This window comes from Lipotes vexillifer, unplaced genomic scaffold (genome assembly GCF_000442215.2).
Source record: "Lipotes vexillifer unplaced genomic scaffold, Lipotes_vexillifer_v1.1 scaffold280, whole genome shotgun sequence".
NCBI classification, from domain to species: Eukaryota; Metazoa; Chordata; class Mammalia; order Artiodactyla; family Lipotidae; genus Lipotes; species Lipotes vexillifer.
Window position 1 is genome coordinate 127,479 of NW_006773895.1, and position 15,228 is coordinate 142,706.

The following is a 15,228-nucleotide window of genomic DNA, read 5'->3' on the forward strand; positions in this document are numbered from 1 at the left end:
TTTTTTTTTTTGCGGTACGCGGGCCTCTCACGGTTGTGGCCTCTCCCGTTGAGGAGCACAGGCTCCGTACACGGAGGCTCAGTGGCCATGGCTTCACGGGCCCAGCCGCTCCGCGGCATATGGGATCTTCCCAGACCGGGGCACAAACCCGTGTCCCCTGCATCGGCAGGCGGACTCTCAACCACTGTGCCACCAGGGAAGCCCTGACCCTATATTCTTAAGGTTTATTTATCCATGTATCTGGAAATCAAATCAGAAACTTTCTGATTCAATCTTCAGAAAATTTGAACGCTACTATCACCATAAAGTAATAGATAGAAGAATAGTTTTAGCAAAGGCCTGTAAAATAACGTATACCTTTTAAAAAGATAAGATCAGCCTATAAATTCTGATCATGGTGCTCATTATCAAAAACATTTAATGGGTGATGATCTGATGTTGATATAATTATAGGCATCATGCATTGGAAAAGCTGTGGTAAAATTAAAAACAACCTTTTTAAGTATTTTAACTACATATAAGTAAGCACTTTAAGTGTATTTGGTCAGTTGCTCTATTATGAAATCCTACAAAATACATTTTAACAAATGTATAAAATATAAATATGTCTTTTTAATCACATAGGTCAAGGGCTAGAAACCATTTCTTATGTAGGGAGAAACCAAAAGCTGTGGTGATGAGAGGATGGGATATGTTCACTAGATGTTGAAAGAAAGTATTTGACATACTTTTGCAAACTGATTTGTTGAATACGAAAAAGAGAACAATTAAGAATGTGTTCAAATTACCTTAAGTAAACTTGGAATCTAGTCACTGAGATTTAAATCCTAATGTACTCGAAACCAGACATGCATCCAATTGTATTTATCATCCTCTAAAAGAAAAATTGTTTTAAAGAATAACTCAGATTTCAAATAACAAAAGTTCTATGGAGAGCATTGGGCTCTGGGCTTCATTTTCTGAGAAATGATGTAACTTTTACGTGTCAGCGTGCCAAGGGAAAGGGGTCAGTGGAGGGGCCTGGGAGATGTTGATGAAGAGGGTGCTGACTTAAACCTTATCAGCTTCTAAAGATTGCTTGGCCTGTTCTGGTTCCTTCCTCAGGAAGCTGAGATATGCATGGCTGCCTCTTGGGTGAATCATCACCAAATTCTGTAGTGGAGTGGTCTGGAAGGAGACTGTGTCAGGAACTCTGGGACACTTAGTGACACTCCTGCTTATCTATGGCTGGTAAGCACAGTTGATCCAGATCTACACCGGATCTACAGGTACGGGGTTGGATCCCTGTGTGGGCCAATTAGCTTTTTTTTTACACATGATCACAGACTGCATAGCTAACCCTGGCCAGTCAGGTGTCTTGCACATATGAACCACTCATGAGAGAATGGGCAAGTTACTAAATATATACATGTAGTTTATATATAGTGAAATTTATATGTATATATAAATTTCTCTCAGTCCTAGAAGAACAACTCAACCATATTATTGTCACTTTTTTAGCACCAATTTCATTTATTAGTAGATCTGATCAGATTCTTTAGAGAATTAAAGTCATTTTTCAGATGGAATTATTATTTTCAATAAAATCAATATTAAAAAAATCATGTTGTTAAACTTGTTCTCAAAATAGTGGCTTGGGAACCTAATTTCAGGGAGAATTATGATAATAAATAATACTTTCTTCCCATAAACTACTCCTTTAAATTAGATAAAATTAAAGTACTAAAAGGTTAAAATAATAACCTTCAAAACTACAAGTGACCATTAGAAATAGATCAGACACTCCTTGCAGAATTGTAATGCTGGTGACATTCCATGACTGAAATATATTCTAAAAAGTTGGTTGGGAGTTTCCTGGTGGTCTAGTGGTTAGGATTCAGCGCTTTCACTGCCGTGGCCCGGGTTCAACCCCTGGTCGGGGAACTGAAATCCTGCAAGCCACGAGGCAAGGCAAAAAAAAAGAAAAACAAAAGAAAGTGTTGGATTCTCAGGTAAGATTGTATAGAAGATGCATGTTGTGTAAATAATGCTTGTGTTTTCCTTTGGGAAATCACTTCTTCTTCCCTCTTAATCCACACCTTTAATGTAAGATGATGTCACTTCTGAGATCTAGGAGAAGCTACAGAATTCATGCCTGGCCAGTGAAATATAAACAGTGACTGTTTTTGAGAATTATTGGAAAAGAGAGCTTTTCCACTGCCTTGGTTACTTACGTAGTAAGATGGAATTTGGGAGCTGCCAGGACCATTAGAAAGAAAGGACTTTCCTTAATATCAGGCTAGGGCTTCCCTGGTGGCGCAGTGGTTAAGAGTCCGCCTGCCGATGCAGGGGACACGGGTTCGTGCTCCAGTCCGCGGAGATCCCACATGCCGCGGAGCGGCTGGGCCCGTGCGCCATGCCCGCTGAGCCTGCGCGTCCGGAGCCTGTGCTCCGCAACGGAAGAGGCCCCAACGGTGAGAGGCCCGCATACTGCCAAAAAAAAAAAACCAGACTAATATGGGGAAAAGCAGGGCCATGGTGGATGGTGGTGGTGGGGACTTGGGGGTCAAACAAAGACAAAACGAAACAGAGAGTTCTGACGACTTTATGAGCCCCTGGATAGAACCATACCTGAAGGTAAAATTTGGGACTTTGGAGTTTTATTAAGTCAATAATTTCCACCCCCTTATTTCTGCTTGAATCTATGTGACTATATTTCTATAACTTGCAAACTTAAAATAGCTAGTTAATAGAAATAATAATCAGAACTTTTAGTTAATCTAACACATGTTTTTTGAGCACCTACTTTGGGCTTTAGACAATCACTAAGCTCTGGTTTTTACAGAATCTGATAGGATAATATTTTCATATTACATTTGGTGTAAGTTATAGTAATATATAAAAAAGATTGTATGTTCAAACAAATGACAAAATTTGAATTCATTTAAATAGCACTTTCTATTAATTAGATTGATTTTCCTTCTGTTCTCAAAACAATAGTTGTGCTAGTTTTGTTTTAAAGACCTAAAATGCTAACAGAGGCAGTAGAGTGTTTTAAAATTGAATTGCAGAATTATACAATGAATACTGAAACAATGAAGCTGGAGGACAGGGTGCTTTTGAAAAAAAATATTCTTCTGTAACACTGAATCTGCCATGTCAGCCAAGCTTAAATGAAGCAGCAAACCTGAGTGCATTCAATCACATTGAATATCACATCTATTGCAAACATATTACGTATCATTGCTGGTACTTCATATTCCATTGATTTTCACTGTGTTGCATGAATCCATAGGTTAGTTCAGAGAGACAGAGGTCGTGCTATGGAAAATGACATTTTAATTTAAGAAATAAATCATGTAATGTCCTTGGTGTTGTCCAATCATACAATATCAGCATTATCTGGAAATTATAATGGGTCAATAATGTTGAAGACCATCAGGATTAACTATCAAAATCAACTCAAAATTAGGGGGGAAATACAAGTAGCTCCTTTATGAGGCATTAACATCCACATAGATGTTAAGAAAGAGTAAGTTTCAACTCTAGTTTCTCTCCCCTTTTTACACTGGCTTTCTAAAACACATCAAATTTGTTATGAAAATCACAAAAAAAAACTTTAAGGGATGAGGAACAGTGCAAACAGGTCAATGGATAAAATATAGTCAGAATTGAGTATACTTTTTGCCTCTCCCATTGCAGAGCACAGGCTCCGGATGCACACACCCAGCGGCCATGGCTCACGGGGCCCAGCCACTCCACGGCATGTGGGATCTTCTCGGACCGGGGCACGAACCCGTGTCCCATGCATTGGGAAGCGGACTCTCAACCACTGCGCCACCAGGGAAGTCCTTGAGTATACTTTTGATGTTGCCTTTTACAGTGTTATTGTTTCTTCAACCTCTCCTCCTATGAACAAGAACTCTAAATAGAGAATAAAGTGCCATCCTTTATTTCTTTTTGTCTCTTCCTTCCAACTTTTACATTATGGCATTATGTCATATTCCCTTTCAAACTTTCCCTGTCAACTCGAATAGCTAGTAATGTAGAAGGTTCTTTCATGTGGCTACTGGTGGGGGGAGAGGGGTCATAATTCAGATGTTATGTTTTCCTTTGGGTCAGTGCACAACTTTCTTTCCTATCTAACAAAAAAATGACAACTGTAGATCACAAGGATTAAGATAAAACTCAAACACCCTAAATGGATGGGTTTCCCTTCTCCTCTTACAAAAGAGGAAATACCAGTTCCCCTCCCCTTCCTCTGAAATTGCATGACCTGCTCCTTTCCTCCTGGGATTTGGAGAGAATATGGAGGAGAGAACAGATAGCTCATCCACCTGGTCATGGTGTTTTATTAACATGCTTCTTGTTCTCATTGATAACCCTTAAAGGAAGACTTAAATCCATTTCCTCAACTTTCAAATCAGGTAATTTTTGTCTAGAATAAATTCCAAAGTCTTAAGTGACAAAAAAGAAAATTCTCATATACAAACAAAAAGCAAAAACAAGTACAAAAACTTATGAACAGAATGAACTTTTGTCCAATTATCAAGGGTGTGTGTGCGTGTGTGTTTGTTAGTCTTGATATCTTCCTATCTCTTGACTGATGGATGATATTTGCCTACTATAGCTTACTATAGTGATATTACAAAACTATCTCCTCACAAATCTTATATATTGCTAACTACTTGGTTCATTTTGTTTAGATGGAGTAATAATTAGTGTAAACACAAATTCTAGTCACCACGTTTGTTTTTTCTTCCACATGAACTTTGTTTCACGAGAGTATGAGTATGACTGTAAAATGACAGCTCACTATTTCCTGTTAAATAAAGCCTTCTCATTTCTTCAATCATTATCACCACAACAATAAAAACTAAACTGCACTAAAAGCAACTCAATGAACAAAAGACAGACATCTCTGATATACAGTTTAGAAACTGAAAATCAATTTGGAATTAGACAAGTCTGTAGTTTACTCCTAGATTCCCCATTTACTGAATGTATGAGTTTCTTCATTTCTAAAAAGAAATTGTGTGTAGTCAATAAGGTAGAGTTATGAAAACCTATGACACATACTATATACATACAGAAAATGTTAGTTCTTTCCAATTTAATTTGAAAAGATTTTTGAAAGTCTCCTATGTGCCAGATACAAAGCCTTGCAGAGAGTGTTGGATGGGTCAGAAGCTGAATGTAGTCCACTTAGAGCAGCTGGCCTAATCAGAAGTCTGCCCTAAGAGGGCATAACCAACTCTTAGGAAACAATAGCAACCGTGCCTACTCCTTCTCTGAGGCCACTTTCTGTTCTAAATGAAGATTTTCCTCAAGATTCTGTTCTTTATCATCTTCTCTCTCACACTTTGCCCCTTCTATGGTAATCTCATTTATTCCAATCTCAGCACTATAAAGTTAATTTCCAAATCAAAATTGGAATTTTTTCCACCTCTCTAAACCAATTACATGAATATCGTTTGAAATATGGAAATATAAACTCATCTTCTTCTCTGCCCAGAGAAGTTCCTCCTTCTGACATCTATGCTTTTGTTAATGACTGTACCATTCACGCCATTCTCTCAGTGAGACAGTTAGAAGAAGTGAGAGAAGTGTGGTTCAGTCTTTAAGAGCAAGCTTTGTCTTTACCCAGAGAATACCTCTCCAGGAAACAACTCTCACCAGACAAATGCTGCTCCCTTGATCTTGGACTCCTCAGCCTCCAGACTGTGACAAATAAATGTTTGTTGTCAAAAAAAAAAAAAAAGCAAGCTTTGTGGGATAAGGCTGCCCAGGTCCAACCCAGCTCTGTCATTGGAATAATAAAAGTATCTTAACACCTTACCCTCCCTTTGTTGTTGTATGGATTATATTTTATTAAATTTCCAATAATGCTGTATTGAGTATTTGAAAGAGAGTATTGCTGAGAGAATAACTCAAAATTTCTCATCAAAAGAAAAAATTCGGGGCTTCCCTGGTGGCGCAGTGGTTGAGAGTCCGCCTGCCGATGCAGGGGACACGGGTTCGTGCCCCGGTCCGGGAAGATCCCACATGCCGCAGAGCAGCTGGGCCCGTGAGCCAGGGCCGCTGGAGCCTGTGTGTCCGGAGCCTGTGCTCCGCAACGGGAGAGGCCACAACACTGAGAGGCCCGCATACCGAAAAAAAAAAAAAAAATCATAAGTATGTATGGTGACAGATGTGAACTAGACTTATTATGATGATTATTTCACAATGCATAGATATATTGAGTCACAGTGTTGTACACGGGAAAGTAATATGAGTTTGTATATCAATTATATCTCAATAAAAATAATAAATGTTGTAATAGATGTACAGTTATTAGGATAGGGCATAGCATAGAGTTAGCACTGTAGAAAATAGTTTATATTTCAGCAAACACATTTATTTGCTGTTTTATAAGTACACTCAGTATTTGTACCAGGATGGAATTAGACCCCTGTCCCCTGTATCCATGCCTGTCTCTAATCTTCATTCTAAAACATCTAACGATCTGTCCAACTAAATATAAGCTTTTTCACCTTTTACTCTCATAATATTTAATATTTCATTTCTGAAATGTATTTTCTGCTTTATATTAAAATTATTTGCATGCTAATAGTATCCCTCATTTGACTAGTAAGGTCAAGAAACTGTTTCTTATCCACTTTTGAATTCTCAAAACCAAAGGTTATTCATTGGCAAGGACTGGATTGTAAAACTACTTTGAACTGAATTATAAATATACTTCACAAAATATTAGAATTGTTAGCACTGTACAAAGTACTAGTCACATTTCTAGGTTCTGTTGAAGCTGTGTGTCTTTCTCGTTTCCAAGTTTCTTTTTCTCTATAGGTTTAACTGAGGAAAAGAACACCCTGAAATAATCATTGGTTACTAAGTTGTGTTAGCAATGTGTAGGCTGGATGTCCACAATTTCCTTTACTTTAGTTGCATAATTTATGTGGAAAAAAATACTATTGGGGATTTTACTATGCTATCGTGTGTGAGTATCACCTATCTGAGAATGTGTAATAAATCGACAGTGTTATTGAAGTAGGGTTCTGGGCCATTCATGTGGAGGAGTTGATGAGTTACTTAACCCATCAGTTTTACAGCCCTCTCCCACTCCCAGACCCTAGAATAAGAATGCTTAATGACAACTGGTGACTTGGTTTCATTGATTAAGGAATTTGAGTGTGTATTTAGGGAGGAGATCCTAAGATGACTGATGTGCTTTGCCTTGGTATAACCTTTATAATATTAAGTTGTTTTTTTTTTTAAAGTAATACAAGATTGTTAAGGCAGGGGAACTTAGGAATATTGCAATGTATGCTCTACAGTCAGGGTGACATAAGGAAAAATGGGAGAGTGACCAACAGGGGGAAGACAGAGGACATAAACCACAATCTGGCTGAGATACAACTTTTCTGGGGTTGGAACATAGGAAATGAGTACTAACAAAGTTTTCACTAACACTTTCTCTTAGGATTGTATATCATCAGAGACAACAGTAGGCAAATTGGAAAAAAAGCTATTTATTTTTTAGTCTCTTCACCTTCCTTCTTAGTTTCCGGCATAACTTCTTATCCTATGTTGTAGTCATGTGGCATTTATTTTTCTTTTTTTTTTCCTGCCTGTGGCCACTATCAAGTCATCCATTCATAGTTTCACTAATTCCTTTTTCCAATATATTTTATTAAGTACCACATCATTCATATATAAGAGTAGGTATTATGGGTAGAATGATTAATGAGATGAGGTCTCCGCCTTCATAGCCTCAGATATAGGATTAATTTTAATTAATTAACTAAAGACAAGATTAATTTTAATACTCTGAGATAGTCTCCCTCCTATTTCCAAAGTAATTATACTTTTTATTCATCCAGAAATGTGAAAACTAATGACTCTTGCTTTATGATTGAGCCTCATGGTTCTGTAGATGCTGTGTTGGCCTTTAGCTCTAGACTTCGCAAATGTCATTAGAGATTCTTAGATTTTTGGAGAATGTTTCATATCATCTCATTTTCCATTAACAGGTTTTAAATCCAATAGCTTTTGAAAACCAATGATAGAGTTTGCAGCATTGAAAAATCTTCTAAAAATCTCAATTTAGTAATGAGAGCACTTTGTTTTTCTTTGATTTGGGTAATAAGTGTCTCAGGATCTACCCATGGGAATGAGGTCTTGGTGCTGGAGTTGGCAGGTTTTGAAGTAGCATATTCAGCCTCAGCTTTGTGGAGGTGATCCTCCTTTGACAAGAGGCAGCTGTTCGGGTACAGGGACTGATTATTCCTGAAGTGGCTCTTAATAGCATGCTGGTTATTTTGCTAAAAGTTCTCAAAAGTTATAATAAATTAGCTTTTGTGTGGAAAGAAATGTTCCATAGTAGATTTCCTGAAATCACCATGGAAGCTACCTTGATGTTGTAATTGGCACTTGGTAGCCACAGATCTGGTCATACAAATCTGTTGTACTCATGATTCAATCAGTATCTTTGCTTAAGCAATAGCATCCCCTAATCCAGAAGATGAAACAGAAAGGATACTTCAACCAAATGGAAGAAGCAGAAAAATCAAAAATATAATAGCTGAGCTACTTAAAGGGAAGCTGAGAAAAACACCTAGCCTTATTTTCCACACTTTTTAAACAACCAGTTGAAAAAAAAAAACCATAATTTACCAGAAGTAGTAGGCATGTAAGGTAGAACAACTGCACAGTGTAGTGTAAAGAACATAAAATTTGGAGTGGAACATAATCAGGTTTAAATTTTGCTTTGCTGCTGGCTCTACTTATGTTGGACGTTGCTTAAGGACTTTCAATTTCCTCAACTATAAAGTTAGAAAATATAATCATACTTCTTTGTAATAAGCCTTAAATAAGGTCTATAGTATACTTACCACAGCACCAAACGCACTTGATCAATAAATGAAGTCCTCATCCCCCAATAAATGAAAAAAAGTATATATACAAACTAAAAGAAAATATCTTTACCAAGTATAATATTTTTTTCTATTGAGAGAAATAAAATTGTTATTTCTGGAGAGATAGCTTTTAAAAACTCCACCAAGTAACTAAATAAGGAAAACAGTCTTTCTTATTCATTTCTAACTCTGTTCAAGATTGGACTTTTGAGCAGCAACATAGCATTTATTCTATCATTTTCTCCACTGGAATAAGCACATCTTTAAATGTATCTTGGTGATTAGGAATTGTGTCTTCACTCCCATGAGCAATAAATGTTGCTGTTTTTATATAAGCAAACAACACAAAGAATTACAAAATTCTTTTAGTTATTAGGTCATGTCCAAGAGCTTTCTGGTTTATATTTTCAACTAATATACATCCCTGGTGGATTCAGGTTAAATATAGCTGTCTCTATAAAGAGCTCACCTGAAGAACTGAACACATTGTGGTTAATGGTGACCCTCCTTGCACTTTGCTATTGGGTGTGAATTTCAGTGAAACTTCATATCCAGTAAGACCTCCCTGGGGAAATCAGTTCTGGACATTGAAATTCTGCCCTCAGTTATATGGGGCCATCTTTACAGATATAATCCATCAAGGCTTTCCCAATGATGATCCCTATTTGAAAAGCTGAAGAGATATGTCTTCAGATTATACAGTCTAGAGAGCAAAAGAAGAAAATAATAGTAGATATTTGTCATATTGGGGAAAAGTACACATATGTGCCTCATGTCATGTAATCTTGACAAGAAATCTTTTAAAAAGGCTTTACTAGAATATATAAATATAAATATATAATCGTATGTGTCATGTTAGAATAGTTTCTGAAATTGCATCATTTGTTTCTGGCTTGGAGAATCATTACCAGCGTCTTCGTGACACTAAATGTTTATATAGCCCTTACTATCTGCCATACCCTGAATATACAAAACACTTTATACATATTAATTCATTTAATTCTTTCTCTAACCCTATGAAATTGATACTGTCAGTTACATCATTTTTTGAATGAAGAGTCAACAGAGACACAGAGAAGTAGCTGTTTTAAGGTCATTGAGCTGGTCCAAGTCTTTAATTACTCTTCTGTTTCAAACCATCTTCTCTAAAAGTTACTTGATTACAAAATTGAAAACAAAAAGAACTAAGTGAAGGACTCCTCTAATTTAACAGACAGAATGTGGTACCCAGGAAGTCCCTTCTGTATACATTCAACTGATTTTGGAAGTGTTGAAAGACCAGATTGCTGTTACTTGGGGAGCATTAAACAAAGTCTATAATTGTCATCCTTTTGGTTAGATGCAGTTTGCAGATTGGCTACCAAAAGTTTTAAATCCTCCCTAAATTACTTTAAAATAGTTAAAGAAACACTTATATTAAATATTAGGACACTGAAGCATCTGTGTATTCAGCACATAGTGATTCAGTTTATTTTCTGTATATACATGAATGAATTTGTCAAATGGGTACGAATTGGTTAACCTAGAAGTATTTTAAGAAAATACAGTGGTGACTAAGAGAAAATATATCTGCAGTCCTTGAGGGGTGTGATGACAGAGCGGAAGCACTTCTGTGGACGTAGCAGCATCTATCTACTCTATTCTGATGGCAGAGGGGGTTATGGACAGGGGATTTGGCTTAGGGTACACTTCAGAATGTAAGGAGGGAAAATAAATTGGAAGGAGAGCAGATGCAAATACTTTCAGAGAACACTAATAAAGGGAAAATGACTTAAAATATGACAAAGCAGGGATGAGAATATTCCAGACAGTGTTACCGAAAGGTTAACATTCTCTCCAAGTCTTCCTACGTGTTGTATGTTGTAATTTTGAGTTTGACAACAGCAGGAGCTATGATTGAGCCATGGTCTGTGATGCTAAAGTGACAAGTCTTTGATTATTTTCCTTCTCTTGTTACTTTTAAAAAAATATTCTTGCAAATATCTAAAAATCATACATATCATTTATTGTTTTTCATTTGTAAATACTTATTTCTCCCTAAGATTTTAAGGATCTGATCTCCTGTTCCATATGCTATTCTGAGACTCCCTATACGAGAGCCAATTTTTGGTTCTACTTTATTTCCTCTGATGGGAATATTTTTATGTATTTTTACATTGGAAACTGTAGTTCATTTCCACTCCCATTAACTATTTTTAGAGAATTAATTAAGGGTCTGTTCCTAGTTGGGACTTTCAATTAATCTTTGAAGTTGGTTTGAGTTATTTCTTTTTCTTGTAAAAGTTGGATTTCCTTTTAAAAAGACAAAACCTAGTAGCAATCAGAACAGGGGAAAATTGTTTTGGGGTGTCACTGAGAGGTGTACTCTGATTTGTCCATACAATTCAGGACAGTATTTAAATATTGCATTTGTAAGCTTGGTTTATTTTTTTGAGGAATTGTTCTTTATGATGAATATAAGGTTAATTCACTTCATTTTACTGTCATATGTACATATTTTATATTCAAATTATTTTGAATCTTTGTGCTTTCCAAAAAAATGCATGCCATGGAGTACTGTCGCTGTTGCAGCTGTATGCCACATCAACCCATATCGACATATCACTGCAATGAAGGCAAACCTTTACAGACAAGCCAGTTTAACGGTGCCATGGATGTTTTATAGACTCTTAAATGTTTTCTGTTCTGATTTCATATGAAAATTATATAATGAAGGAACTCATTTTTGAATACTCTTCTAACAATTTTTGACCTTTATGTATATAAATATTACTTTCCTTTTCTTCCCTTTCAATGTTTAGAAAGGAACTTCTCCAAATGAAAAACTTTCATTGTCATAGAAAAAAATATGCTTAAAATACAACAAGATTATTATGTAGTTTGATTTCTATGATAAATATATAGTAAATGGTGATTCAATGTTATAAAAAAAGATTTTGGAGATTGTTTTAAAGGGGTAATTTCCATACAAATTTGATGCTGTTTTTAATTTCAGGAGTTATGGGCCATGATAACTCATAGATCATGAGTTGGATCATGTCTGACAGAGAACCACAGAAAGTTGACAGGTTTGGACAATTATGATAAAAGGTGAAAGAACTTGATCAAGAAGAGAGAGTAGCCATAGCAATAGTATCAAGATGAGTGAATTCAAGCCAAGCTTTTTTCTCAAATCTTATATATAATTCATTTATTAATTTCTTTCTTTAACAACCATTATCATACACCTGCTAGGTTTTAGGCACTGTGCTAGGAGATAAAGTGCTAACTAGAACACATTACCTGCCCTCAGAGAACTTATAACCTGCACTACTATAATTTCTGATCCATGAGATTTCTGGACTCCCTAAGTATCTGTAAATTCACTGTGCTAGAGTGTATCAGAGGAATAAAAATGTTCATTGGACAATTTAATTAAAACTGCAAAAGCAGAGGACCAAGATTTATAAGTAGAAACACAATGTGCCAGTGCATATTCTGGAAGACTCCATAAGTCTAAAATCAGAGCTATCCCCAAGACCAGAAAGCTGAGAGTAACTTTCACAGGACCTATGCATTAGGGGCTTCAGATATTATCTTAGAACAACAGTGGTAATTTGAGGAAGCAGCTGATAGAAGAGAAGGGAGTAACTACATCATCTGCCATTAAAAAAAATAATAACAACAACAAGCTCTAAAGTTTTTAGACAGACTAGTTTATAACTATCCCTTTCCCTTGTTTTACCATGTGCACCAGAAAGAGTATACCATATGTAGCTAAGCACATGGACTCTGGCACCAGATGGCCAGTTTACCAGATGACAGGTTTCCAATCTTGCTCTACCACTTTCTGACTGTGTGGCTTTAGGCTGTGCCTCAGTTTTCTCATTTTCCTCATCTATAAATGGGAATGATAACACCTTCCTCATAGGGTCATGAGAATGAAATGCATTAATATGTATCACACTGCTTAGTGCAGTGCCTGGCACAGGAGTCAGCAGCCCCTGGAAGTTTTAGCCTTTGTTACTGATGTCACACTATTTAATGGGGTAAGTTTAGGCTCATGCTTTATGATTACACATAAACCTCAAACAGGGCTAGTTGCCCTCTGAAAAACTGAATTAAAAAAACATGATTGTCCTGGGCAAAACATTTGGGCCCTGTAATAGCAGGCACTCCCCTCTCCGATGTCAGAGATGGTGGAATATGAGTGCAGGAGCTGCTTCTCTCCACTCTATTCGAGGCTCTTAGGCTAAAAGCAAGAGAAAAGCAAGAAGATACAGGGATCCTTTTTTACGGTGACTTAACTTTGTTGTTGTTATAGTTGTTTAGACCAATGTTTTGCCTGTAGTAGCAAACATATAGTGTAGTTTATTTAGAACAGTGGTTCTTAACTGTATATACAATCCCCTAGAGGTTCTTTGGGAAATGGAAATGTGTTGGGGCATTTGCTGTCATGACCAGTGGAGAGACATTGCTGTCATTTAATGGGCAATTGCTAGGGATGCTGGGTCCCCTGAGTGTGTAGAAAGTCTTGTACAATGACTGATTCTATGACTCTGCATGACCTGTTTATCAATAACCAAGCCTAGTAAAATCAGGTATTTTTGTGAATAGTTTTAGTATATGCAGATTTTTTTCTGGTAAGGCAACTACTGTGCAAATTTAGGCAAGATTGTACTTTGTTTTTGTTAAGAACTTTACCAAGAGTAACTCAACATTTCCCACAATCACACTGTGATTTCTTTGATTTTTGAGACAACAATACAGCGAATTTGCATTTTTGCCTGTACATTCACAGTGATGATATTTATAGGAGTCAGCATCTATCCAATTCATTATGGTTACTAGCATAGTCATGTCTAAAATGTAAATATTAATGTAGAGTATTTTGTTATAAATCAATTTCTTTATTTTCTCCTTCATAGAACAGTTAATGATTAATTTTTAAAATTGTTCATTGATACATGATATTACCTGTGAATTTTGTATTGGGAGAATAAAAGTGACATTATAAAAATATTTGTTGCATAAAGGAGGTATTGAGTCTGATGGGATTGAGAACCAATGGCCTGGAGTCTTGTACCCAGAAGGATAGTTCCGGATACTAAAAGTTTCTAGGAATAGTTCTGCTTGCAACATTTTTTTTTTGTTTTCCTGCAGGATAATATGTTCCAGACTTTTCTTATCACTAATTCTCATCTCATTTGTTTGTGTGTGTGTTTGTGTATGTGTTTCCAATGATGGAAAATCAGTGAGGCAATTACTTAAAGATTTCAGCAATTTATTGCATACACTGTTTATTTTGTTTTTGTTGTCTTTTAGCAAAAAAATAAACTAATAAAAATGCCAAGTACTAGAGTAATTTATTGACTGATATCTCCTTAATTTTTTAGATAATTTAAGAATACTATTAAATGCTCAGGTTTGTTGACTAGTCCCAGTAGGCAATGATGATACTGGGAGAGTCAGAAACCTGCCTATTAACCAGAAATATAATCACTCAGGTCATTCAGTATCCAGTTATAAGTTTGCTTTACAAAAACAATACTCCTTCAGAAAATCACTATCCTTTAACTCTCTGATTATATTGTTATGATTTTACAAACTGCCCTGCAAAAATTCTAAATTTAAATCTTTGCAGTGATATGGAAAACTCTACATATGCATTTATATTTTCAATTCTTATATTAGTTTTATAAATGAAAACAAAGGAAATAATACCAGCCATAGAAGGTTATGAAGCAATCATTATAGAACTATGGAAAATTGATTATATAGAACACCAAAACATTTTAGATTTGACTTTATAAGGAAAATCTTATTAAAAAAAAACACTATTGGCAAAAGGAGGAATATGAAAACAATAAGAATATACATGACAACTAGTGAAATAGAAAATGGAATACAAAAGTCATATTAAAATGTGAACTAATAAAATACAATATCACTTGTTTATATTACTATATGAGTATCTTAATGGAGAGAAAAATCTTGAAATGGCAAGGAGATGAACTGGCTGCCTCAGATTCATTTTCTGTGATTATTAATGAATAATTCTATTTCATTTCAGGCCATATCTTCCCAAATACTCACGTGTGATCTCCAGTAAGGTATTTTCTCCAGTAAGGTATTTCCCAGCGACGCTGCACTGTGTGCGTGTGTGTGTGTGTGTGTGTGTGTGTGTGTGTTGAGGTGGAGGGTTGTGGTGTGTGTTATGGAATATGGGGGGAGGGGGCTGCAGTCTTTTGGAATTACAACACAAAATAATGTAGAACTCCATGTAGTACATGGTATAGTATATATGGACAGCACACATCAGCTTATTTCAAGAACTTGGGATAGAATTTGAAAC